We start from the raw sequence: 25,140 nt of genomic DNA on the forward strand, positions 1-25,140 counted from the left end.
GATGTATTTACAGTTCCCTCAAAACAAGTGTCAAAGCCCCTGCATCTATACTTTCGATGTCATCCCGATCAAAATTCCACCAGTATTTGCCAAAGAGCTGGAAAAAACAATCTTAAAATTTGTATGGAACCAGAAGAGACCCCAAATTGCTAAGGAAATGTTGAAAAAGAAAAACAAAACTGGGGGCATCACGTTGCCTGATTTCAAGCTTTACTACAAAGCTGTGATCACCAAGACAGCATGGTACTGGCACAAAAACAGACACACATACCAGTGGAACAGAGTAGAGAGCCCAGATATGGACCCTCAACTCTATGGTCAAATAATCTTCGACAAAGCAGGAAAAAATATACAGTGGAAAAAAGACAGTCTCTTCAACAAATGGTGCTAGGAAAATTGTACAGCTATATGCAGAAGAATGAACCTTGACCATTCTCTTACACCATACGCAAAAATAAACTCGAAATGGATAAAAGATTTCAATATGAGGCAGAAATCTATCAAAATCCTAGAGGAGAACATAAGCAGTAACCTTTTCAACATCAGCCACAGCAACTTCTTTCAAGATATGTCTCCAAAGGCAAAGGAAACAAAAGCAAAAATGAACTTTTGGGACTTCATCAGGATCAAAAGCTTCTGCAAAGTGAAGGAAACAGTCAACAAAACAAAGACGCAACCCATGGAATGGGAGAAGATATTCGCCAATGACACTACAGACAAAGGACTGATATCCAAGATCTATAAGGAATTCCTCAAACTCAACACACACAAAACAGATAATCACGTCAAAAAACAGGCAGATGACATGAACAGACACTTCTCCAAAGAAGATGTACAAATGGCTAACAGACACATGAAAAATGTTCATCATCACTAGCCATCAGGGAGATTCAAATCAAAATCACATTGAGATACCACCTTACACCAGTTAGAACGGCCAAAATTAACAAGACAGTAAACAACAAGTATTGGAGAGGATGTGGAGAAAGGGGAACCTTCTTACACTGTTGGTGGGAATACAAGATGGTGCAGCCACTTTGGAAAACAGTGTGGAGATTCCTTAAGAAATTATAAATAGACCTACCCTATGATCCTACAATTGTACTACTAAGTATAACCCCAAAGATGTAGTGAAAAGGAGAGCCATCTGTATCCCAATGTTCATTGCAGCAATGGCCACAGTCACCAAACTGTGGAAAGAGTCAAGCCACTCTTCAACAGATGAATGGATAAAGAAGATATGGTCCATATATACAATGGAGTATTATGCCTCCATCAGAAAGGATGAATACCCAACTTTTGTATCAACATGGATGGGACTGAAAGAGATTATGCTGAGTGAAATAAGTCAAGCTGAGAGAGTCAATTATCATATGGTTTCACTTACTTGTGGAGCATAAGGAATAACATGGAGGACATTGGGCGATGGAGAGGAGAAGTGAGTTGGGGGAAATTGCAGGGGGAGACAAAGCATGAGAGACTGTGGACTCTGAGAAATAAACTGAGGGTTTTGGAGGGGAGGGGTTGGTGGTGGGTATTAAGGAGGGCATGTATTGCATGGAGCACTGGGTGTGGTGTATAAACAATGAATTCTGGAACACTGAAAAGAAATAAAATAAAATAGAAAAAAAAAAAAAAAAACCCTGCATCTGCCCTATTTCTATTTATTCTACACTTCTCTCTAGCTGGAAAGCCAAAAGGAAAATGGAATTCAAGGAAAAGCCTGAAGCTCTAAGTACCTTAACTCTGCTCTTTTCCTTTCTCACCCTATTGGATTTAACCAGCATGTGCTTAGCACTCAGCCTGCAACCAACACTAAGGAAACTGAAGTGAATAAATATGATCTCAGACCTTCAGGAACTTACAGACACCTGGGGAATACCTACCTGGACACGAATAATGTTTACATAATGCTGTAAGTGCCAAAGCACTGAGTCCAGCCCCCAAACTCTGGGATATTTTCATAAGTTGAAAAAAATGGGGGAAATCATATGCTGGCTTAATTCATGATGCCCTTGTTAACTTTGTGATCCTCTTTTTCCAACCATAGACATGATTTTGTAATTCCCCATCTCTAACAAGTATTAAAAAGGTTCACTTACTTCTAGTTCTAGTGGGCTATTGGCAACAGAGCTCTAATTCTAAATTAGCCCATAGAATGCACCTTTTTGAAATGCTTAAGTTTTTAAGAACATGCCAAACATACCTTGTTCCACATTGACCTGTATGACCTTGATTTCTAAGATCTATTTTAAATACGTGTATGTGTACACCTAAATATGGACATTTTTCATTCTGGATATTAAACTTCAACTTTTATGGTGACTTGAGATACCATTAAGACAGTAGTCTAAGAAACTAAATATAAAAATTACCAGACAATTAGGAACTGGTGGAAGTTCTTGAGCCTTACGAATAACATTACAAACATTATGGTAGCCTGAAAAGTTTGACCAACAAAAGTTTGACCTATTAGCTGGAAAAAACCGTGACTGGAGCACATCATGACGTCAGGAAATGTCAAGGAAACATAAAAGTAACTGCTAAAGTCGAGTAGTAGGAGCCTATATTCTCAGAGACTGTACTCTAACCAAGGTGTTGAATTACACTCTATTGTTCACCCATTTGTATTCTCACTCAACTGGCTTAATCAATTAGGAATTTTTCATTTGGCGGGGGAGGCAGCAGCCCCGAATTTCATCAAAGACTCAATCTCCCCTGTCTTTCCTATCATTCTTATACCTATTTTAACCTTGATGGTCACAAGATGGTCCCTTTATCTCCAGCCATTGTGTCTGCATGCCAGGCAAAAAGAAGGAAGGGCAAAAGGTAGGTGCTAGCTGAGTTTGCCCCTTTTAATGGGAAAGCAATAGGTTGTCAAGAGCTTCCTTCCCCCCTGCCCCCCATAGAGTTTCCTCACTTATCATTGGATAGAACTAGTCCCATGAACATAGCTGTAAAAGAGTCTATTTTAACTCTTAAAAAAATTTTAACTGATCCAAGTTATTATCAAGTTAAACTGGATATTAAACTTCAACTGATTAAAATTACCCAATTTTAATAATCCAAGTTATCTTGGTAAGGAAAAAAGAAAAACAGATATTGCAGAGAACCTCTGTGGATCCAGTTAGTGTTTCTAATCTGGAAGATGTCCCCCCACATCCTGATGCATGCAAAGTCCCTGTATTTATATACAATATAGCACTGTCATAAAATAAACATATCAAATAATTTTCATATCTCTGTTCCTCAGTACATTTTCCTTGGGTACAGAGGAAGCATTTTTGTAAATGTGTCAAGTGGCCTGACCCTTTTTAAAGATACCCATTATTACTAAAACTACAAAGATATATATTCCATTCTGAATCGTAATCTTACATGATGCTGTATTTTTAAAGGCTTTGTGTCCTTACTGCTGGAAGTTTATTTGCTGGCTTACAGTAAATGCATAATAACATTAAGTGCTGCTTTAATATATAATAACAGGTATGAGGGCTTCTGAGCAACCCCAGGAATTGTGATCTAGGTCAGTGATAGAAGAGGAAGAGATAGGATGATATATTTTTATCATCATATATCCCTCTCATTAAAAAGCATTTGTTAAACACCCACATGCATGTATCATAGTTGTCAAAACAAAACAAAAAGATGTTTTACTCCAATCAACTCTTGATTTTATTAATCCTGTTACCTATTTTCTGGAAATACTTTTTCCACTCAGCAGTACATCAACAAGCACGGGGGGGGGGGGGAATGATAAACCTCAAACCAGTCAACCTAATTTTGTTATTAAGCATAGTTAAACGTTTGCTGAGGGAGAAGATTGAAGCCATTTGTAAAAATGAGGTTCATGTTTGTGGATTTCGATTATCCATGCCATTCCTTGTCCCTGTTTCCAGGGATAATCAAGAGTTGGATGAATCTAAAACTATTGTTTTGGAGCAAGATTTAGTTGCTGCTAGAAATCATAATTAACATCACAAGACATTTATTCCACCCTACTTTCATATAAGGCATTGTACCACTGGTAGTACCAGGGACATTTGAAAAAAGTAATGTTACAGCAGTCCTCTTGCCTCCTGCACATTTTCTTAGAAAAAGCAAGCGATGAGTCTATAAGTGTATAACCTTAAACACGATGGGAGGAAAGAGTACAAGTTTTTTTTTCCCCTCAATAATTAGATTCAGATTCTTAGGAGTCTGGCTGAAGGCATCAGCAGACATGTATCATCTCACCCAGTTATCCCAAAAGGGAAGTTTGAATGTTCAATTTACACAAATGTGTTGACTTAGGTTTTGCAAATGAAAGACTTTTTTCAAACGTCTCATTCTATGTCCCACATCCGAACTTGTCTCAATCTTCCTTTGCAGTAAAAAGAGACAGCTCTGCCAATTTTTCTGTGATCTTAGGAAAATCAGTCACTTAATATTTCTGGGTTTCCCTTCCCTCATCTTTAAAATGGGAGCAACAATATCTACACTGTGAGGTTGTTATGGAGAAGAACGAAAAGGTGACTTTGGATGTACGGTCACTGCACATCCAAATGTCCTACTGAGTTGTTTCGTTAATCCAAATGTCCTATTGAGGTATCTTTTTTTAATACACACCAAGCTTGATAAAAATGCAGTCAAGCAATACATACTATTTGTAGCAACTTCCATATGTCAGCAAATGGATATCTATGTCATAATGTTATCTTTGAATATGGTATTCAAATCATATTCAATTTCATGAGTGGATTCCCCTGTATTGACATTTGCTCTACAGAGTCTTACCAGTTCATAAGTAGCATCTTTTCTTCTTTTTTGCTAATTATATAAGTTTTAAGTGTACAGCTTTACAATTCGACATCTGTATATACTACAAACTGATCGCCACCCCTAGTCTGGTACCACCACCATACAGTTAACCTCTTTCATCCATTTTGCCCACTTCCAACCGCCTTTCTCTCTGGTAACCACTGGACTGTTCTCCATATATACGAGTTTCTTTTTGTTTTCTTTTGTTCATTCATTTGTTTTCTTAGGGTTTTTTGGTTTTTGTTTTTAGATTCCACTTATGAGTGAAGTCAACTGATGTTTTTCTCTTTCTATCTCCTCTTTCTTTCTGGCTTATTTTGTTCAGCATAATACCCTCAAGGTCCACCCAGGTTGTCATAGATGGCAAGATTTCATCCTTTTTATGGCTGGGCAATATTCCATTGTGTGTGTGTGTGTGTGTGTGTACACAATGTATGTATGATTGTATACCTATATAAAATGTATATTGATGTATGGTATACAATCATATATATATATAGTATACAGATATACAATGGAAAAATATATATACACATACAATGGTATATATATGTTTGTGAGATGTATATATATATATATATATATATATCACATCTTTATCCATTTGTCTGTCAATGAATACTTGGGTTGCTTCCATATCTTGGCTTTGTAAATAATGCTGCAATGAACATAGGGGGTGCATAAACCTTTTCAAATCAGTGTTTTCATAATCTTCAGATAAATACTTAGAAGTCAAATAGCTGGGTCATATGGTCTTTCTAGTCTTAATTTTTTTGAGGAATCTCCATACTGTTTTCCATAGCAGCTGCATCAATTACGACCCCACCAACGGTGCTCACAGTTTCCCTTTTCTGCACATCCTCTCCAGTACTTGCTATTTCCTATCTTTTTGCTCCTCATTCCAGCAGACATGAAGTATACTCACTGTGGCTTTGATTTGCATTTTTCTAATAATTAGTGATGTTAAGGATCTTTTTCTAATGTTGAAGTCACTGCACATTTGAGTGACTGAGCTTTGAATAATTTTGTGGAAATATCACACAGTCTCAAAGACCAGCCAACATTAGCTAGCTAATTGGGAATTCTCTGGTTTTTGAAGTGAATGCCAAGGTAGGATATAATATGCTTCTGCTTCAGAAACCCTGTTAGGGTAATCCTACTTTGGAAATACTCACAATCTATCTTCCAAGTTTGCTGAAATAAATGGTCCTCAGTCTTCAGAAAAAACAGATAGGCAAGTAGATATGGTCATCATTTACTTCTTTAGTATAGAGAGTTATTAATACTGAGGAAATTTATCAGAAGAAACATATACCTTTTTATTTTCCCTTTTAAGGAATGCACTAACTAAAATTAAGAAGAAGATATTGCTGAAACGGGTGTTTCACAAGTTGCTATTACAGAAAATCTGGTTACTCTTTTCCCCTTTATAACCTAATTTTCAGCTTTCCCAACTCAAGGGACACCCAACAATGAAAATACCATGTAATCCTCACCTAATATATTCCATTAAATCATCCAGGGTCATTCAGCTCTTTGGGTGTTGATATCACTATAAATCTTCTTCTGGGAACCCAATTTTTATATGAAGTATATATACATAAATTTCATAAATATTTGATGGAATAGTTTTTTATTATTATTTCTTTCTAAACTTCTGCTCAGCTCTTCTGGTGATTTGTAAGGATAGGTTCATGTTAAATAACATCAGGTATTTTACTACTCTATTTATAATGCATGCTTCCAAATATTTGTGGGTAATTTCTAAAATGAGTCTGAGCAGAGGATCTTTGAGAAGAAAAAGTATCATTAGTATCCCTCCTCGGCTAATTTAGCCAAGTACATTCCAGAACTCTCCCAATCAGTATATTAAGCAGATGTGGTCTTTGTCCACCTAGTATGTTGCGTTAGACCTTTCAACACTCTGCAGTCTTTTTATCACTCAGCTGCCAAGTTCCCTAGGGTAATCATAGACAGCTTGTCAATTTAATTGCAAAGAAACAGGCTTTCTTGTGACCATTCCAATTTTAGCTGCTACTTTAAATTGTACATGATAGTTCTTCCATGCTGTCTGCCCTTTAAACAGTGTGGCTCTCTGCAAGCCTCTTAATGGTGATGGAAAGAAGAGGCAGGAATGAAAATCTGGCTTGCTGATAGAGCCTACAACATGCATTTTATTAAGTTGCTGCTTTCAGAAAGGAAGTTTCTCCTTGAGCCCTGTATGTCACCATTACATTGCCAACACTAAATTATTTTTTTTTCTTTTCAGTGTTCCACTTTCATGCATATTTTCCTCCTTTCTGGGTGATAGAGGATTCATAGGCCATCTGGATTCTGAAACATCTGGACACCGAATTTCTGCAGAGGAGAATCAGAGGAAAGAGACGATCAGTGGTATTGGGTGTCTCCGGAGAGATTTAAATCAACGATGATATTTTGGTTGTCTCCCTCTTGGAACATTAACACAAAACGTGAAAGGAAAAAACAACACATCACAGGAACCCAGTGTTTCAAGAATACCAAGACTATATAAGAAGGTAGGACTTTAGATAAGAATTTAAGTCAGTAACTGGATCCGTCTCTATATTTGATACAATTTCTAGAATTTCCCCCCCCCATTTTTTCAATTATTACACAATTTTGGGGGTTAATTTAGTTAGATATACTTGTAACACTGCTAGATTTAGACGGGTGCATCCTTTGAACATACTTTACCCTAAACGATGTATAATTAAGTTCAATAAACATTTATTTAGTAAGTTTTATATGTAAAGTCACAGAACCATCATATTAAAAGTGCTGATGTGGTCAGCTTAATAGAATGATTAGACATAAGCACCACTTGGGTAAATCAAGAAGAGTTGCATTTCTAAGATACAGGGAAGAAATATAGTATAAAGAGATAAACAATGTTTCCCAGGGCAGTCGGGGTTGTAAGTTTCTGGAGCCAAAAATGAAGAACCAGGCATGCCTGGGTGGCTCAGTTGTTAAGTGTCTGCCTTGGGCTCAGATCATATTCACAGGGTCCTGGGATTGAGCCCTACATCAGGCTCCGTGACCAGAGGGAAACCTGCTTCTCCCTCTTCCACTCCCTCTGCTTGTGTTCCCTCTCTTGCTGTCTCTGTCAAATAAATAAATAAAATCTCTTAAAAAAAAATCAAGAACCAAGAGGACAACATGTGAGTGAGACAGGGTCTCAGACCTTTAAAAGGTTCAAATGCAAATGCCCTTCCACAAGCTCAGCTTTAGGTACATGTGTATGTGAATGTGTGAGGATCTGCAGCAAGTTGGAGGTTGCTCTGGAAATGTGCAGGGGACACCTCTTCTAGGCCATCGATCTTGGTGTTAACATACAGAATAGGACTGCACGGTTCCATGGTTCTAGCTAGCCGCAAGCATGGTGCTCATTGATTACCCTCAGCCTGTCCCCGCTAAGGCAGCCAGGTCCACTGCCTTTCCTGAACTTAACTTTCAAAACCAGAACGAGTGGGGTCGTTGCCCAGACTGCTCAGTGAGTCTCAAGAGCAAGTTCTTAGACCAATTTTGGAGCTTCTCTTTGGTGCAAAGCCACTAGGGTTTACCTGTCGGCAAGTATGAGGAGATGTTCAGATGCTGTGATTTATGTTCCCCACTATTAAAATTTCTTTTATTATATTTTCTCTGGTAAATATTTGGCCTCTCAATAATAGATTTTCAATTGCTACAAAGTACTCTTTAAAAGATGTGAGTTTGAAGGACCTAATCGTCTACACCTTCAGGCAGATTTCCTAAACTTTGTGATACTCTGCAACATTAAAAAGAAGAAAAAGTTAAAAATGTCAGTTTAAGTTGATTTCTAGGAACCCAGAACAGTTCAAAAGAAAAAGAATCTAACAGTAAAATTTTAGTAATTATTTTTTTTTTATTAAGTGCAGCTACACTTAAATACAATAACTCTTTGGTATAAGGGACTACAGACACATTCTCCGGTTTCTGCCAGTCTGTTGTGTCCTTAATTTCCTCTAACTGCATCTTCAGTGAGACCCACAATGAAGCACAATATTAGATCTTCACTTGTATGATATCAACCTTGTATGAAGAGAATGAATAAAAAATGAAGTTCTTAGCTGTGATCTATTTCAGATTAGCCATTTTCATTTATAAAACTGTTTATTTTACTTCGTCAGCTTGAAGGTCAATCCAACTTCAAATTGCATATTGCAGAATTTCAACAAAGATATGAGGCCCATCTCTGCCTCCTTTAAGACTAAAGGTGAAAAGCTGAGTCTTAACACAGGCCTTAGGCAGAGGTTTATGAAATGTACCAGATCCCATTGATACAAGACTTGCAAAGACACTCTTCTAAGTCAAGACATCAGGGCCTGGACCACATCAGTGGTGATGGCATCAGGATTAGCAGGTATTAATTGTAGGCATCAACCCAGAGCAAGCTGTAAGAGCAAGTTCAAGGGAATACTCGTCATACACTAAGGGAAGAAAAAACAACAAAAATCATAACCGCTATCATTTATGAAGCACTTCTATGTATCAGGGACTATTCTGTGCTTTATCTCTCTACAATAATTCTTTGAGGTAGGTACTGTGGTTATCACTCTTTATAGATGAAGCAGCTGAGGGACATGGAGGGTAATAAGCTTGGCCAAGATCATACGAGTAAGTACATGAAGGAACAAGGATTCAACACAGGCAGAAAGACACCTATTCCCATATTCTGAGTGACAATGCTACGTGTATATGCAGTGCAAAGAACACCATGAAGGACACAACTCAATATGCTCAGATATTGACGTCCACTAAAGCAAACCCAGCCCCTCCCACATGGAGTGCATCGTCATTACTATAATTTTATATTTCATCTCATCTCACTTGTGTGTAAGCTTCATTTAGAGACCACGTCTGTTTTGGTCCCATCGTAATGTCAGTGCCTAGAATATTACCTTGTCACACTGTAGCCATTATTGACCAAATATTTATGTTTATATTTATTGACCAAGTATTAATAAGTAGATCTACTGGATATTTTTAAAAATGTGATTTCCTGTGTTACACTGTCCATTCCTTAAAGAGGTTTAAAATAAGGCCACATCATCTATGTAAAGAACATGGGAGTCAGACATAAAAACTTAGGCTCTAGTCCAAATATTGCAGTATCCCAGTGCTGTGGTCTTGGACAAACCACTAAACCTCTGGCATCTAGATTTCATCATCTGGCCAGCAAATATAATAAAGATACATTTCTTAAGCAAGTTTTGGGCATCATACAAACTATTATTATGACAACTACAAGGTTTTCTGTAAGATGATGAAATATCTAAAAAGACAGACACAAATAAGGAAGCTAAATATTTTTTGTGGATCCTGGGAACAGAACACAGAACAGGAAGTCATAAATACTAAATGTGCATTTCACTGAAAATACCTGATATCCTCAGACTTGACTTGAAATATACCTGGCTCCTTTTCTTATAACGTATCCCATCTTGGTAATTGGTACTTACTAAAGGAAACAGCAGCCTGGGTATGCCCAGCCTCATTAGGCCCAGATTGAAGCATTTCTTAAGTGATTTATATTATCAAACTTCTGCCCCGTAAGGTGGGCTGGCTATTTCAAAATTTCTTAAAGTACCCCAAATTCTGTGTCCAGAGCTTAATTTTGTCCAGGGCTTCTACTCAAGTAGGACTTCTCAACATTCCAATCATGCTTCCTGAAGATACTGCCTCCTCTTATATGGGCTTTTTGGGGAAGCAGTCTTTTGTCTTCAGTAAGGAAAATAGTTTTGCTTTTTTGGTTACATATTTTCCTTTTCTGAAAGGACCAAGCTGAGAAACTACCGTGAGATAAAATCATAGATGCACTATTTCATAGAGAGTGAACCCAGATTTATTTTTCTTTGATGGGAATTTTAGCAATGCCCACAAAATATATGGCTTTCCTAAATCAGTCACTTACAAAAAGGAAGTATGCCTGTATTTGGCAAGTGAATTTAAAAATGGATCCTCATACTGTAAAAATTCCTTTATAAATGGAGTGAGTTATTAAAATAATTTTACCATTTTAACCTTTTCTTACACCAATTTTAGTCCCAGCTGAAAACCCTAAATTTTAAAATATTCTTTTAAAACCACATTACACTGTAACAAAAACTATGAATAATTCCATTATTAAGTAAATAATAGCTGACTTTTTTATGATTATAAGCATTAGTAATATAAAAACAATTTTTAAAATTGCAAACACGTCTCAAAAAGTGAACTGTCCAGGAGTTCTTAACTTGTTGTCCATACATAAAAGTAAGAAAGTATTTGAATTTGTACAAAAACAAAAATTTTACTTTTATCACATTATCTATGTGATAATATTACATGATAACATTACATAATGTTACATTTCCTTCCATTATGGATGTTAGGAACCGCTCATGATATTATTACCAGGACTGTGATTTTGTCACCTATAAAAATCATAAACATTTTCAAATTACAGTTATTACAAATATTTCAAAATATCATTTTATCCAACACTACATCAAAATTATGGTAGTTATTAGACAAACTACTAGAGCATGTTAACTAATGTGTTAATAAAAACGAAACATATTTCTAAATCAAGTCTTAATATTTTGCTAACTGCCTTTCCATATAATTGGTCTCCTTTGTAACCCTATGTAACTTACTTTATACATTTAAACACTTTATTCTGAGAGGGAGTCCATAGGCTTACCAAACTGCCAAGGGGTTCTTTGGCACCAAAAAACCCCCCATTTTGATTCCCTATTTTAAAACCCCTATTTTTAAAAATCCTATATTAAATAATTTAGAATATGTTATGGGCTGAATTGTGTCTCGCCAAAATTCATATGCTGAAACCCTAAACCCCAATGTGACTGTATCTGCAGATGGGGCCTTTGTGGAAGTAATTAAGGTTAAATGAGGCCATAAGAGAAGAGCCCTGGTCCAAGAGCATTAACATCCTTATAAGAAGAAATACCAGAGCTCATTCATTCTCCTTGCTAGTGAAGACACAGCAAGATGGCAGCCAGCTACAAACCCAAAAGAGAGCTGGTACCAGAACCACCCCATGCTGGCACCCTGATCTTGGACTTTCAGCCTACACAACTGTGAGAAAACAAATTTCTGTTGTTTAAGGCAACCAATCTAGAGTATTTTGTCATGGTAATCTGAGCTGACAGATACAGAGTAATATAAGCTTTTATCCTTTTTGAAGACTTCCTTACTATTCCCTTGGGTTGCAAACCTGGGTCCAATTGGGGAATACACTGGACTCCATCAAGATTGAAGCCCCGGAGCCACTTTTAAAGAGAAAGTCCTAGAAGTTATTTAAATGTCATAAAAAGGAGCCAACCTATTAGATAATAATAAATAACATTTTAAATACAGCTGTCATTTGTCTCAGAAGCAGTTGGCAATTGCTGCCACTGCTATCAGAATCTAATTCTATCAGCAACACTGTTTTCCCAAGTCCTCCGTGCTCCAGCTCCCTTCTGAGATACTCAAAAGCATCTTCGCAAGCCCTGCCTGCCCCACGGGAAACCCCACAATTCACCCAATTAGGCAGCTGGGTGTCCTGGTTGCAGGTGGCTAATTGTGAAAGGGATTTTTGTGAAGGACCCGTATTCCTACATCAGCACTATAACCTACTTCAGAAAACACACTGTACCATTTCTGGTTAACCTTAAAACAATCACATTAAAATAAAGAGGACTGTCAGTAGAGCAATTTTATAAATAGCTAAAATTAAACAGAGCAAGACTGCCAGTGCTAATGCATAAGCAAAGAACTGACTTCCTGCATTTCATTGAGCATTCCTGATAGCAAACTGCGGTATGTTTATTATACATTAATTCAACACAGCATTCAAAATGAATTTATGCCCTGGCTGAAGGGTGCGATATTGAAACTAAATATTATTTATTATCTTAATATTAGTAACCATACTAAAAAAAATTGTGTTAACAATTCAGAGTGTTTAAAAAGCTAAGGATACCATAGCTCTACTTACCAACCAACAGCTCTTGCCTTAATTTATGCAAGTGTAGCCTATAGCTAAAAGCTTTGTATATTTGTTTCCCCATGGTATTAGTGCTCAAAAATAGGACACTCTTTCAAGGGCACCTTATAAACACAGAACTATAATTTATTTGGCAAATTAAAGCTCATATAAAATGTGCACACAGAGGTACAGATTAACATATTTAATTTCAATATTACCTGCAAACCTATTTTTTCCCATACACTGTTCTAATTAGTCATATAAAATCGAATGTGTGTATTATAAGCAATTATTTTAGTGGAAATAGAAACTGGATCTGAATTAAATATACTGTAAAAAGATAACACTTTTATGGAAGTTAATATATCCATTTGTATCTAGAGAAATGTGTTCTAGTTAAATGGCATGAGAACGTTGAGCATTCAAAACCTGTTTGCAGTAAAAGTTGAGTTGTTTATAATTTAATAATACAGAGTAATATGCAATCTTGGTAATATAGCAATATTTATATTTTGATGATATTTCCAAATCCCTAGTAACCATTAGATTCATTTTTTGCAGTGGACTTTTTCCTATTAGGAATATTCACTCCCCCTACAGTTAAACGTGCAAACTGTTGGTGAACATTTTATTTAACAAACAATTCTTTTCCTATTGAGCCTGTACCAGCAACTCTTAGTGTTACAGTACCAGGCTTCCATTGCATTAAGATGGCTGAAAAATAGATGTTGATCAAGAATTATGCCTGCAAGTAAATGGAAGCTCTAACTTCAGTAATAGGACTGTGAGGGTTTCTAGAAGTTGTCATAAACTGACATAAAAGCTTCACCATGTAAGATTTTTTAAAAGAACAAAATTATATCCAAGTCACTTGAACTAGCACAGGGCATGTGAATGGGGATGGATGATCTAAAGCCTCAGACTATCAGCTTCTCATCCTCAGGTGTTAGTTCGAATATAAACTCCCAGAGAAAACTTCCCTAAACCCCTGATCTCACATGACTTCCCTGCCCCAGCTTGATCCGTACTGTTCCCTCCCTGCCTGGTGCGTTACTTTCATAGGACACATCAGATTTGTTCATTTCCTTGTTTACTATTTGTCTTCCCCACTAGAGGAAACTCCCTAAGGATAAGGAGCAGTCAAAAGCTTAGTGCTGCTCCTGGCACAAAGAAGGAACTCAATTACCATTTTTGAACAAAAGGAGGAAGGGAAGAAGGGAGGGGGGGAAGGAGGAAGGAAGGAGCTAATGAGATTGTTCTTTAAGACATTTCTGTAAGATTGTTTAGTATTTGGTTGTCAAGGAATCTTACTCGCTTTTTAAGGTTTTTAAGATCTTCCCTCTGATTCAGGACTAGCTATCCATTGCAGTCACGAAAACACGGGGCTAGAAGAATTGTGTCCTTCTGCTTTTGTATACCTTCCCAAGCAGATGAGACTCTGCCTACCAAATTGGTAAATTTAACTGCATATTTTGTGGGAGAACCCACAGAACTCCCTGCATGATACACCGGAGCTTTTGCAGGTACCCCTCATTGCCCCAGTAACTCTTCCTACAAAACTCCTCCTGCTAACCCTCTGTGCTAACTACTAAGTCTCCTTATTCCCACCTCCTGGAATGATTTCCTAGTTAGGGGCAGTTATAACAAATAAGTCCAAGTAGCAAAGCACCCTAAGATTCACTGTATTTAACTTATTTTAAACATTGTCAACCTGCAGCCCATCTGGCTCCTAAAGACTTTCAGGAAAGGTAAGTCTACAAAATTTATTATCACATATTGTCATGTCAAAACATTCTTACTCCAACCTCTTCTCAATCCTTGGTAGAGGCTCTTTTTTTTTTTTTTTTCTTTTTGGATTCTCAGGGTAGATGGAAAACAGCTTGTCACCACTCGTTAACCATGACCTGTTCTAACATTACAACAGAGGACAAACGGGGCCGGCCACCTGGTTGCTTCCGTATCATTCATTATTTTACACGCCCGGTGTCATTCTACTTTCCAATTTAAAAAAAGGCTTTTACAACTCTCAATCTGGGGGTCACATCTCCAGCCACACCATGCCTGCTTTCTATTATTCCTGTCTAGTTTTTGTGAAGTTTTCAGTTTTTTTAAATGAAATGGCCGTAAAATTAAATATTACTCACAATCCCACCTTGTTTTGGTTTCAGTCATTGTACCTGAAAAGCCTGTTTTGTCACTTTGCCATTCATTCATCCTGCGCTCTCCCTCGTGTTTAACACACATTTTAAGCAGAAACTGATGTTACACTGTCCTCTTCATTATTCAGCTCTTTTCTGCTAAAAGATTTTAATTCATTGCTTTATAGTCTTTTTCTTCTTAGCATTTGCTCAGCAGTTCAAAATCCTCATGTGGCCTGCAGCCCCTTGCTCAATCCTGTTCCTACCTTCCCCTTCAACCACATTTCATGTCACCTACCCCCTGGCATACCAAGTTCTTGCCACATTTGCCCGTCCCCCCCACCCCCCACCCCCCGGCTCTGTTCCAGGTGCACTGGCCCCCATGGCCCCCCACAAGCGGGTCGCTTGCTCATGCAACTGCTCTGCCCTGGTTCTCTTCATTCAACCTCTCTTGCTTTTTCAGGCTGACTCTTTCCTACTTCTCCTTCTAGTCTCCTTGAAAGGGCTGCATTCTGTGGGAGGTTCACCCTGACCATCTTACACCCCAGAACCCCATGAAGTTTTCCTTCATAGCACTTGCTCATTATTGCAATTACATAGTTATCTCACTAAGTGTGTGTTTCATGCTTGCAGCATGAAGAGAGACAGGGTCCCTGATCTTCTCATCTCTCCCTACTCTCACTGCTTTGGCAGTCTCATCCACCTCAGGATCTTAAACACCATCATCCTGTTGATGATTCCCAAGCACAGACACATATATCCACTCCAGACTCATCTTCCAAACTCAAGATTCTCACATCTCATTTCCTACTTGGCCGTTGACCTAGATATTCTTAAAGACAATATTAGGGGATGTCTGGGAAGCTCAGTCTTCCCTTTATTTCCATTGATGGCAACTCCCTCCTTACGGGTGTTTAGGTCAAAGAATGTTGGAGTTTCTCTTCACTTTTACCCTTACCTTACCTTCCTCTTCTCTTTTGCCCTCATCTAATCTCAAGAAATCCTATCCATTGTTCCTTCAAAATATGTTCAAACTGTGTCCTTTTCTCACTATTTCCACTGCACCTTCCTGGGTCTGAGCCACCTCAGCCCTCCCCTAGATTAGTGCCTGAGCTCCTGACTGGCCTCCCAGAGAACCTTGTCCTCTATAGTCTACCTCAACACAATAGTTGTGGGGAGATTTTCAAACTCAAGTGAGATTGTGTCATTCCTCTGCTCAAACTCCTGTCATAGCTCCACGTTTCCCTTCAAGGAAGAACCAAAGTCTTCACCATGGTTTGTATTGTCTGTCTGACTTCCTTAATCTCTTCCTCATTCTGCTCTAACCACATGAGTGACCTTGCAATTCCTCGAGGGGACAGGCACACCACCCTGAAGGATCTGGCCTTGACTGATCTCTCATCTTGGAAAGCTCTTCACCCAAATATCCCTGTAGGTAATCCCTCACCTCCTTCCAAACTTTTCTTTTTCTTTCTCTATACTAATTATCATCTTCTAACATCCTATTTAATCTACTTGGTTTTTACGTCTGTTATTTTTAGTCTGTACTCCCCACAAGGGTGTCAGTTGTGAGGTCATGGACTTTGTTCACTGATGTATTCCAAGTAGCTGACATATATTATGTTCTCAGCTGTTAGTTGAGATGAACATAGAGGAAAGGCTTAACAAATCTTTCCAGTCTAAAATATAATAGTGTGTGTGAGGATGCTCTGTGGCTTCAGTCCCCTTTGATCTTCAAATAAAGACTTCAATCTCTATTTCTTCTATGGAAGTCCCCACTGTTGTCTGTGGCAATTTTTTTTTCTCAGATAATTATTTACATATACCCATAATAAATATATAGTATTATTAATACCATAATAAAAATACAGTATTGCTTTGCCTGAGTTTTAAAATAATGAACAACATCATACAATGGAAAAACAAAAATCCTTTGCAACAAGTATAGTTCTAAGTGTTAGATTATTGTTCTTGGGGGTAGGGAAAAAGGGACTCTCAAAACAAGTGATGAATTACAGACTTTTGCAGTAACCCTGTACCTTAACTCAGCATGACCCTTGAATATCCCTCTTCTGAAAATGGAGTACCCTATGAAAATAGAAATAAATGCAATTTCCTTAAGGTTAAGGCAAAGATTGAGGAAATAAAATTCACTTTTCTAAGAGATGGTCTGTTTGGTTTGCCATTCTCCGTGTGTTCCAAAGGATTCTGATGGGATTTATATTCAATTTCTGAAAAAAATGCTGAGAGTTCTGGATTTAAACACATCACAATGGATATTTTTCTCAGTCTTCCAAACATTTAATTCTTATGGCTACTTCTAATTTCTGACCTCAGAGTTGGTATAACATAATTCATATATATATAAATTAAATTACATACAAATTATAAGATATGATTTACTTGCTTTGTTTCTGAAACATTTGACTGTTTTTAGACTAACTTACTGAATATTTCATCTTTATTATCCACATATAATAATCAGATAGCACTACCTTCAACACTCTCTTGAATGAAAAACATTAATTATCTCCTTTGAAATGCTTTTCCCTTCTGAATGCTACTTATTTACCTTAAAATTAGATTATGCCACTTTCTCTTTTAAAGACCTTCCCTGTTATTTGTTACTTTGCCAATTTTTGTATAATTTTTGCAGTCTCCATCAATATTTTTAAATTAATTATGATTTCTAAACAAGTTAAAATAGGCCTATAATAGGTTCATTGTCATTTAACCTGATAAATCTAGCAAGTAAAATTGAAAGCCTGAGTCAATGAAGCCACACTGGGGTATCATTGCCAATTTAGCTATCAAAAGTAATCCATGATGATAGAGTTTATTACAAAGTACATTTAACACATTAATTATTAATCTACAGTGCAAAGCTTTTACCAAAAGTCTGTCCTTGATTGCTTTGTTTTTCCAAGTAGTTAGATTCTACAATTTTGTAATCTAAGACTAGTATTTGGCGCCTTGATCAAATTCCCAAAGTTCTGTAATGTCTCTTTTCATTGCCAGTAAATCCAGATGTAAGTGGCTTTTAGTGTTATGATTGAGTGTGAGTTTATTAACGTTATCTATTAAGCACACACTGCACATTGCCCAGTTCTTCCAAAAGTAAGAACTTTTGGAATCATACTTGATAAATGTATCAAGCAAGTCCAAAAGGTTTAAGAAAAAAACAAAGACTTTAGTATGTAAATTAAAACACTTTGTTGGCACTTAAAAAAGCATCTTGGACATAGAATTCTGGCTCCTTAATTATAAATTAGAGCAAAGCCTCTCATCAATAAAGTTTTCTAAACTATAAGCACAAGTTCCCAAAATGGACTTTGACTGAAATTTGAGGAGAAGGAGAGAAAGGAAGCCAGTCAGAAAAATATTAGCTCATCACATGGCAAGAGGGGTGGGAGATTAAGGGACAAATGTAAACTGAGCTATGGGAATCACATTATTTTAGAACATTCTACACAAGAAGACTAACATAAAATTAATAGTGCCACCTCCTAGAGAGTTATTTGAAAAATAATTTTTGCAGAGGTAGGTATGTATTCTCCAACTATTGATCCTTCCTTTAAAGATCCAGAAAAAGTTAGCCTGTTCACATTTCCAAAACTTGACATGTTAAAAAAAAAAAAAATGAAATCATCAGTAGGTGAAGTATTTAAAATGTTTTATGTCCTCCAACCTCTCCTCATATTATTTCCTTGAATAATTTCATTTTTTCTTAAGATTTTGTTTATTTATTTATTCGACAGACGGAGATCATAAGTAGGCAGAGAGGCAGGCAGAGAGAGAGGAGGAAGCAGGCTCCCTGCTGAGCAGAGAGCCTGATACGGGGCTCGATCCCAGGACCTTGGGATCACGACCCAAGCCGAAGGCAGAGGCTTTAACCCACTGAGCCACCAGGCACCCCTCATTTTAAAAATCAAGTCGTTCATTTATAACACTAAAAAAAAGATAGCTGTCACTACTTTCGCAGAGGTCCCAGAACAAAGGCCCAAGATGTGCATTCACTGCAAAATCAAACCCATTTGGGGCTCTGTTTGATGAGGAGTGGAACTGTAGATCAGCCTTATCTCCCCTCATCCTCCAGGATGTAGAATGTGAGCTCAGTAGAGAACAGGACAGTGTGGACAGAGGATCAAGGAGGCACAGAGGTCAAACTAAGTGCCAACCTTAGGGAGGGGACTTAAAGAAGAGTGTGGTCTTTGAACAGCACAGAGAAGAGCACCAAGATCATCCTCAACCTGCACCCCATCCCATCCCCTAGAGTCTAAAGCCAAAATCACAGGTAGAAGAACGCTATATACAGAGTCCACAGAACAAAACCCTGTGTTATTAAAGTCTTTGTTAGAAACCACACACACACCCCAAACATGCTTTGTGGCCTAGTACCAGGGCAGATGCAGGTGAGAGGAAGATGTACCTCCACATTGACAGGGGTCAAGGATCCCCATTTGGGAGCAGGAAGAGATAATGTCATAACATTGGACTGTAGGAGATGCTTTTTCTTTACCACTACACTCACCCAAAGACTTCTTGCAGCAATCAGAAAGAATTTGGATCAGGAGGTAGAGATTAAACGAAAGTTCATTTTTTGACTATTCTTGGGACCCTATCTCTCAGGCTCGATTGTGACACAGTCTCTCCCTCTCCTTGGAGCCCGATAGCATCCTTTAGCAGGTTCTGCCTCCAGAAATCCAATGCTCAGAGAGTGAGAAAAAGGCAGGCGAACACAGTAAATTATTCCCCTCCAAGTGTTTCCCCCCAGGTTAGATATACCAAATCAGTGAAAGTCAAGAAGAGTAATTCGCTATTTAATGGTCTTTCCCACCCATTGGTCTGTAAGTTCCTTACATCCTCCATTAGGGAAGCCAAATTCACTTCTTACCTGCCTCTCTGAAGCATTGCTGAGCTCAGCGCTATGATGAGTCATTTGCTTAAAGTACAACCATAATTAAATGTTGGGGTGACCAGTTTCTAAATCTATCCCCATCATTGCTTCTCAATTTTTGAGTCTTTACAACTAATTGACAGTTTTGAGGTGAGGGATCAGTCATGTAAAAAGAATAAAGATTTGTTACTTGTACTTTGTCAGCAGGACTCCCCCGCCCCACCAAAGTTGAAGGTCAAAATAGCCCTGGGCAGCCATAGGTGACCACTCTGGTCATCACAGGAGTAAAACAGGCCCTCTCTTTTTACTGGAAAGGAACTCCAGTGATGACAGTTGAACCAATGCCTTGCCACAAAGTGCAAGGGGAGTGACAGACAGAGTGACAGACAAATTAAAGAGTAAGTTCTGTCTAGCAATTTGGGGTGACAGCACTTAAAATTTTTAGCTCTAGGATTGTTTAGGAATGACAGTGTGCAGCTGAGAAAGGCAGCCTACCCGCTATAAAAAGGAATTTGTGTGCGAACTTAGAAAAAGCAGTCCTCCAAACTGGGGGGAAAAAAGTCTTTATATATTTTTAAAGAGTCACCCACTAACCTTTTAGAATCTTCCAATCATCTATGGCCACATGTCCTCATTAGCCCAATGTTCAGATCAAGAATTGCAGAGAGATTTTGTTTCACCCTCCCTCAGGAATCCACTAGAAATTGGATTTTGCATAATTTTGTCGTTGTCCTTTTTCTGACCAGTGAACGGTGCTATCACAAACATCAACTTCTAACCAGAAAAAGGCATCATGAGGAAGCCTCTCCTTGGTAAGGTGCTCACTGCATGTGATAATGAATCACACCAAAATTTGCCATGTTCTCTTCTTTTTTTTTTTTTTTTAAGATTTTATTTATTTATCAGAGAGGGGGGTGGAGAGAGTGAGCACAGGCAGACAGAATGGCAGGCAGAGGCAGAGGGAGAAACAGGCTCCCCGCCGAGCAAGGAGCCCGATGCGGGACTCGATCCCAGGACCCTGGGATCATGACCTGAGCTGAAGGCAGGTGCTTAACCAACTGAGCCACCCAGGCGTCCCAATTTGCCATGTTCTCATTAGGGCTAGTGGCCACTGACTGAGTACTTGTTGTAAACTAGAAACTGTGCTAGGTACTTTGTACATATTACCCATCTCTGACATACAGGATGGACACCTGCGAGGTGTGTGTTGGTGGGAAAGAGGAAAAGTGAAAGAAGGAAAGAAGGAAGGGGCAAGGGAGAAAACGGGAAGACAATTTCAGTATAATTTGTAACTCTTAACAGAGCGTTTACTTTTTTGTAGGTCATTTTAGGAACCCGAAGAACAAGTTGTAAGCAGAGAGAAATATTCCTTTTTCCACTGGAACTTATTGAAGCAGGTCCCAGACCCAACGAGAAAGATGCCTGAATTGCCTTTTGATTTTTGCACTTACAGCCTTGGATCATGGACAACTCTGGTGCCGACAACTAGTACTAATAGCTCAGAAGTAAAGAAGTAAACAACGCTGAGTTTTTCTCACTTCACAGAAACTCTGAAATGACTCCAGATTACCATGCGCTCCTTGCTTCCCCTCTGCTTTTTTCACTCTGAGGATTTGAAGTCAGGAGGCAATCAGCCCCTGAGGTGTAAACAACAAGAGATTACTCATTGATGGTATAAACAGAAGAAGAGTACAGAAGTTCAGGCCAGGACCCAGTTGTCATCTGAAGAGATACATTAGCTACAAAGCCTGTCCAAACGGTCATCACAAATAGGTTTCAGAATGTTTTATATGGACCTGAGCCACGTTTTTACCTTGTCCGTATACTGAAAAGATGATCTATCACAGGGCAACGAACTTTCAAATAACAATAAAAATTATTTGATTAGGAGGAAAGAACAGGGGTGGAGTGGGAGGGAATGATTAACCTCCCCGTGACTCACATAGAGCCTGAGCCACTGGGGATGAGTTGGCCACGACAGAATTTATACCACACTACAGGCTGAATTTCAACAAGTTATTTAGGATGATTTTGTGACTAAGCATGAAATTGGAATTATATTGTCTCCTGTGTCCAAGTAATATAAACATTTTTTTCTTCATTATTTCAGATTTTTTAAATTCTTGTGCTTCTTTAGAATGAGCTCACAAAATAACTGTACTTTGTAAACTACAAAAGGAAACGTATGTCCTTTTATTTCCATTGTGTTGGAAGGATTTGGTAAGGAATGTTAATGTAAATTATTACTTATTATGTGGCTATTATTATTATGATGATGATTAATTATTATTACCAACTCTAAGCTAGTCCTCCACATCCAAACACTTTGCACCTGCAAAACAAGACATTCATTCAAATTTAATTTGTGTTTCTTCCTTTGTTCTCAATCCAGTTTGATTTCAGCTAGTTTTCACTCACCTCCTAACCCATAGCCCAAACTTTCATTTGCTGCTGGTTCCTAGAATTTGGGACTTGATATTGAAGGGAGAAAAACACCATAATTTTCTTAAGAAATGCATTTTTTAAAAGTATTTAATACTCATTCAAAATTTATTTTTGAAACCCTTTAGGGGCTCCTGTCTTGCACAGTTGGTTAAGCCTCTGCCTTCAGCTCAGGTCATAATCTCAGAGTCCTGGGATTGAGCTCCACATCAGGCTCCCTGCTCAGCGGGGAGTCTGCTTCTTCCTTTCCCTCTGCCCTCCCCCGCCTCACCCCCACCCCGCTGCTTGTTTGTGCTTGAGTACATGCTCTTTATCTCTCAAATAAATGAATAAAATCTTTAAAAACAAAAACCCCTTTAAAAGTTATAACTGGAAATAAACTTTCTTAACCTGAGAAATGACATCATTGTAAATCTATAGCAATCATCATATTTAATAAATTCTATAAAATTATAGAATAACTCCCATTTAAATCACAAACAAAACAAGATGTCCACTATCCTATTATCACGGATTTTATACAATATTATCATGGACATCTTACAATAATAAGGTAAGAGAGTAAAATAAAATGTATAAAAACCAGAAAAAACAAAATTGCCATCTCCATACAACAGGATTATCTACAGAGTATATTCAAAATAATCTACATACAAACTATTGAAACTGGGAACAGTGTTCAAAAAAGTGATTAGATGAAAGTAATTTAACTAGTTGACACGTATTTTTTTTTTAAATTTTATGTATTTATTTGAGAGAGAGTGCACACACAAGCAGGGGGAGGACAAGGGGGAAGGGCAGGGGAAAAAAGCAGACTCCCTGCTGAGCAGAGAGCCTGATCCAGGGCTGGATCAAAAGACCCTGAGGTGATGACCTGAGCCACCCAAGTGACCCTAATTAGCTAATACATACTGTATTCTTACTGTGGGCCAGGCACAGTTCTAGGTATTTTCCATATATTATTAACTAATAATATTAACTAATCTAATGCAATTAAGTTGAGAATAACACAGTTACTATTTCCAAAGAAAACTGATGTACAGAAAGATAAAATAACTTTCTGTTATAGGTTGAATTGCATTCCCCAGAAGATATGGTGAAACCCTAACTCCTAAAACCTGTGAATATGACCTTATTGAAAACCAGATCTTTGCAGCTATAATCAATTTAAGATGACCTCGGTAGGGTGGGCCCTAATCCAATGTGACTGATGCCCTTTTAAGAAGAGGTGAATTTGGACATAGACACACACAAGAAAGAATGCCAGGTGGCAACAAAGTCAGAGATTGGAGTCATGTGGCTACAAACCAAGGAATGCCAAAGACTCCCAGCAACCAAAAGGAGCTAGGAAGAGGAAAGGAAGGAGTCCCTTACAGTTTTTGAGGGGGATCAGGAACCTGCCAAGAGTTTGATTTCAGATGTTTAGCTTCCAGAACAGTGAGACAATAAATTTCTGTTGTTCTGAACCACCCAGTTTGTGGTACTTCGTGAGGGCAGCACCAGCAAACTAATAAACTCACCAAGACTCCCACAGTTAGTAGTACAATGACAAAGCTGGGATACAAGATTAGCATGTCAAAATCAATACCGTCAACACCAGTAAAAACAAACCAGAAAATATAATGTAAAAGCAGATACTGTTTACAATTACATAAAACACAAGGTATCTTGAAATAAATATAATAAAAAATGTTTATGATGTTTTTGATTCTCATTATTTATAGTAATTATGTTCTATAAAATTGCCACAAACACTCAAGTAGCAAATAGTGAACCATTGCTCCTAGGGAAAATACAAGGTAGGGTTCCTGAAAGTTTCTGGTCACATTTTGACTGACTGATCAATATATAACCTTGTTTCATGTGTGTTTCTGTTTTAAAAGACCTCATTTAAATATATATTGTTGATTCATTAACTCTAAACTCACAGTCAACAGCACTATGACTCATGTCTGAACAAAACTTATATGCCACATGTGTTTTCTCCAAAAGGCGCACCCTAGCCCTCTTGTACTTAAGAACACTAGATAATACTTCAGTACTATGTTTAAGGTAGGGGAGGCATTTTAAACAGTAAAATCACCAAAAAAGGGCAAAAAAGTATGAAACTGCAGAAAGAATACTGATGTTTATAATATGAGAATTAAAACAAGAAAGCAAAACATCACTTTGCCAGAACTTGGCTGGGAACATGGGTGTATCTTGGTCAACTCAAATTTTTTGCTACACTGCACATGCTTGTGAACGACCATGAAAGTACGGTGAGTATTGACCAGGGGTCACAAATAAATTTTAGGGAGGAGACAAATTCACAAATATGAAATCCATGAATAATGAAAATCAATTCTGTTTATGGATAAAATTATTAAACCTTATAAGGGAACAACAACAACAAAAAGACCTAAATAATTGGAGATATAATACAGTACAGTCATGAATGGAGAGACTCAGAATTACGAAGATGTTAATTTTACCACAAATGAATTCCATCAAAATCCCAGAGAGTGTTTTTGAAGAGCATGACAAGCTGATCTTAAAATTCACAGAGAAAAGAAAAAAATAAGAATCACTAACATAATCCTGAAAAATAAAGTGGAAATACTTATTCTATCATATATTACAATAAACTTATGTTAATTAAGACAGTGACTTTGATACAAGCCTAGACAGAACAGGAAAGCAGAAAAAAGATACCAGAGTCAACAAACACTTACATAGAAATGTTGTTTATGTCTGAGATGGTGTTACAGAGCAGCAAAGATGGACTAAATATTCAGAAAACATGGTCAAGGGACTCCTGGGTGGCTCAGTCAGTTAAGCCACTGCCTTTGGGTGCCAGGTCCTGGGATCGA

At 37.8% G+C, this 25,140-nt stretch overlaps 1 long non-coding RNA gene across 2 annotated transcripts; it reads left to right on the forward strand.

Annotated features, from left to right (window-relative positions):
- The first annotated feature begins 6,861 nt into the window (after window positions 1-6,861).
- LOC131810072 (uncharacterized) lies at window positions 6,862-23,953 on the forward strand. 2 transcript variants are annotated; one of them, XR_009345395.1, is made up of 4 exons: window positions 6,862-7,019; window positions 7,112-7,337; window positions 20,593-20,658; window positions 21,168-23,953. It is a non-coding gene; the product is annotated as an uncharacterized LOC131810072 (long non-coding RNA). The 2 variants fall into 2 exon arrangements; XR_009345394.1 differs by having other exon boundaries at window positions 6,862-7,337.
- The last annotated feature ends 1,187 nt before the right edge of the window (window positions 23,954-25,140 follow it).

Source organism: Mustela lutreola, chromosome 10 (genome assembly GCF_030435805.1).
Source record: "Mustela lutreola isolate mMusLut2 chromosome 10, mMusLut2.pri, whole genome shotgun sequence".
NCBI lineage: Eukaryota > Metazoa > Chordata > Mammalia > Carnivora > Mustelidae > Mustela > Mustela lutreola.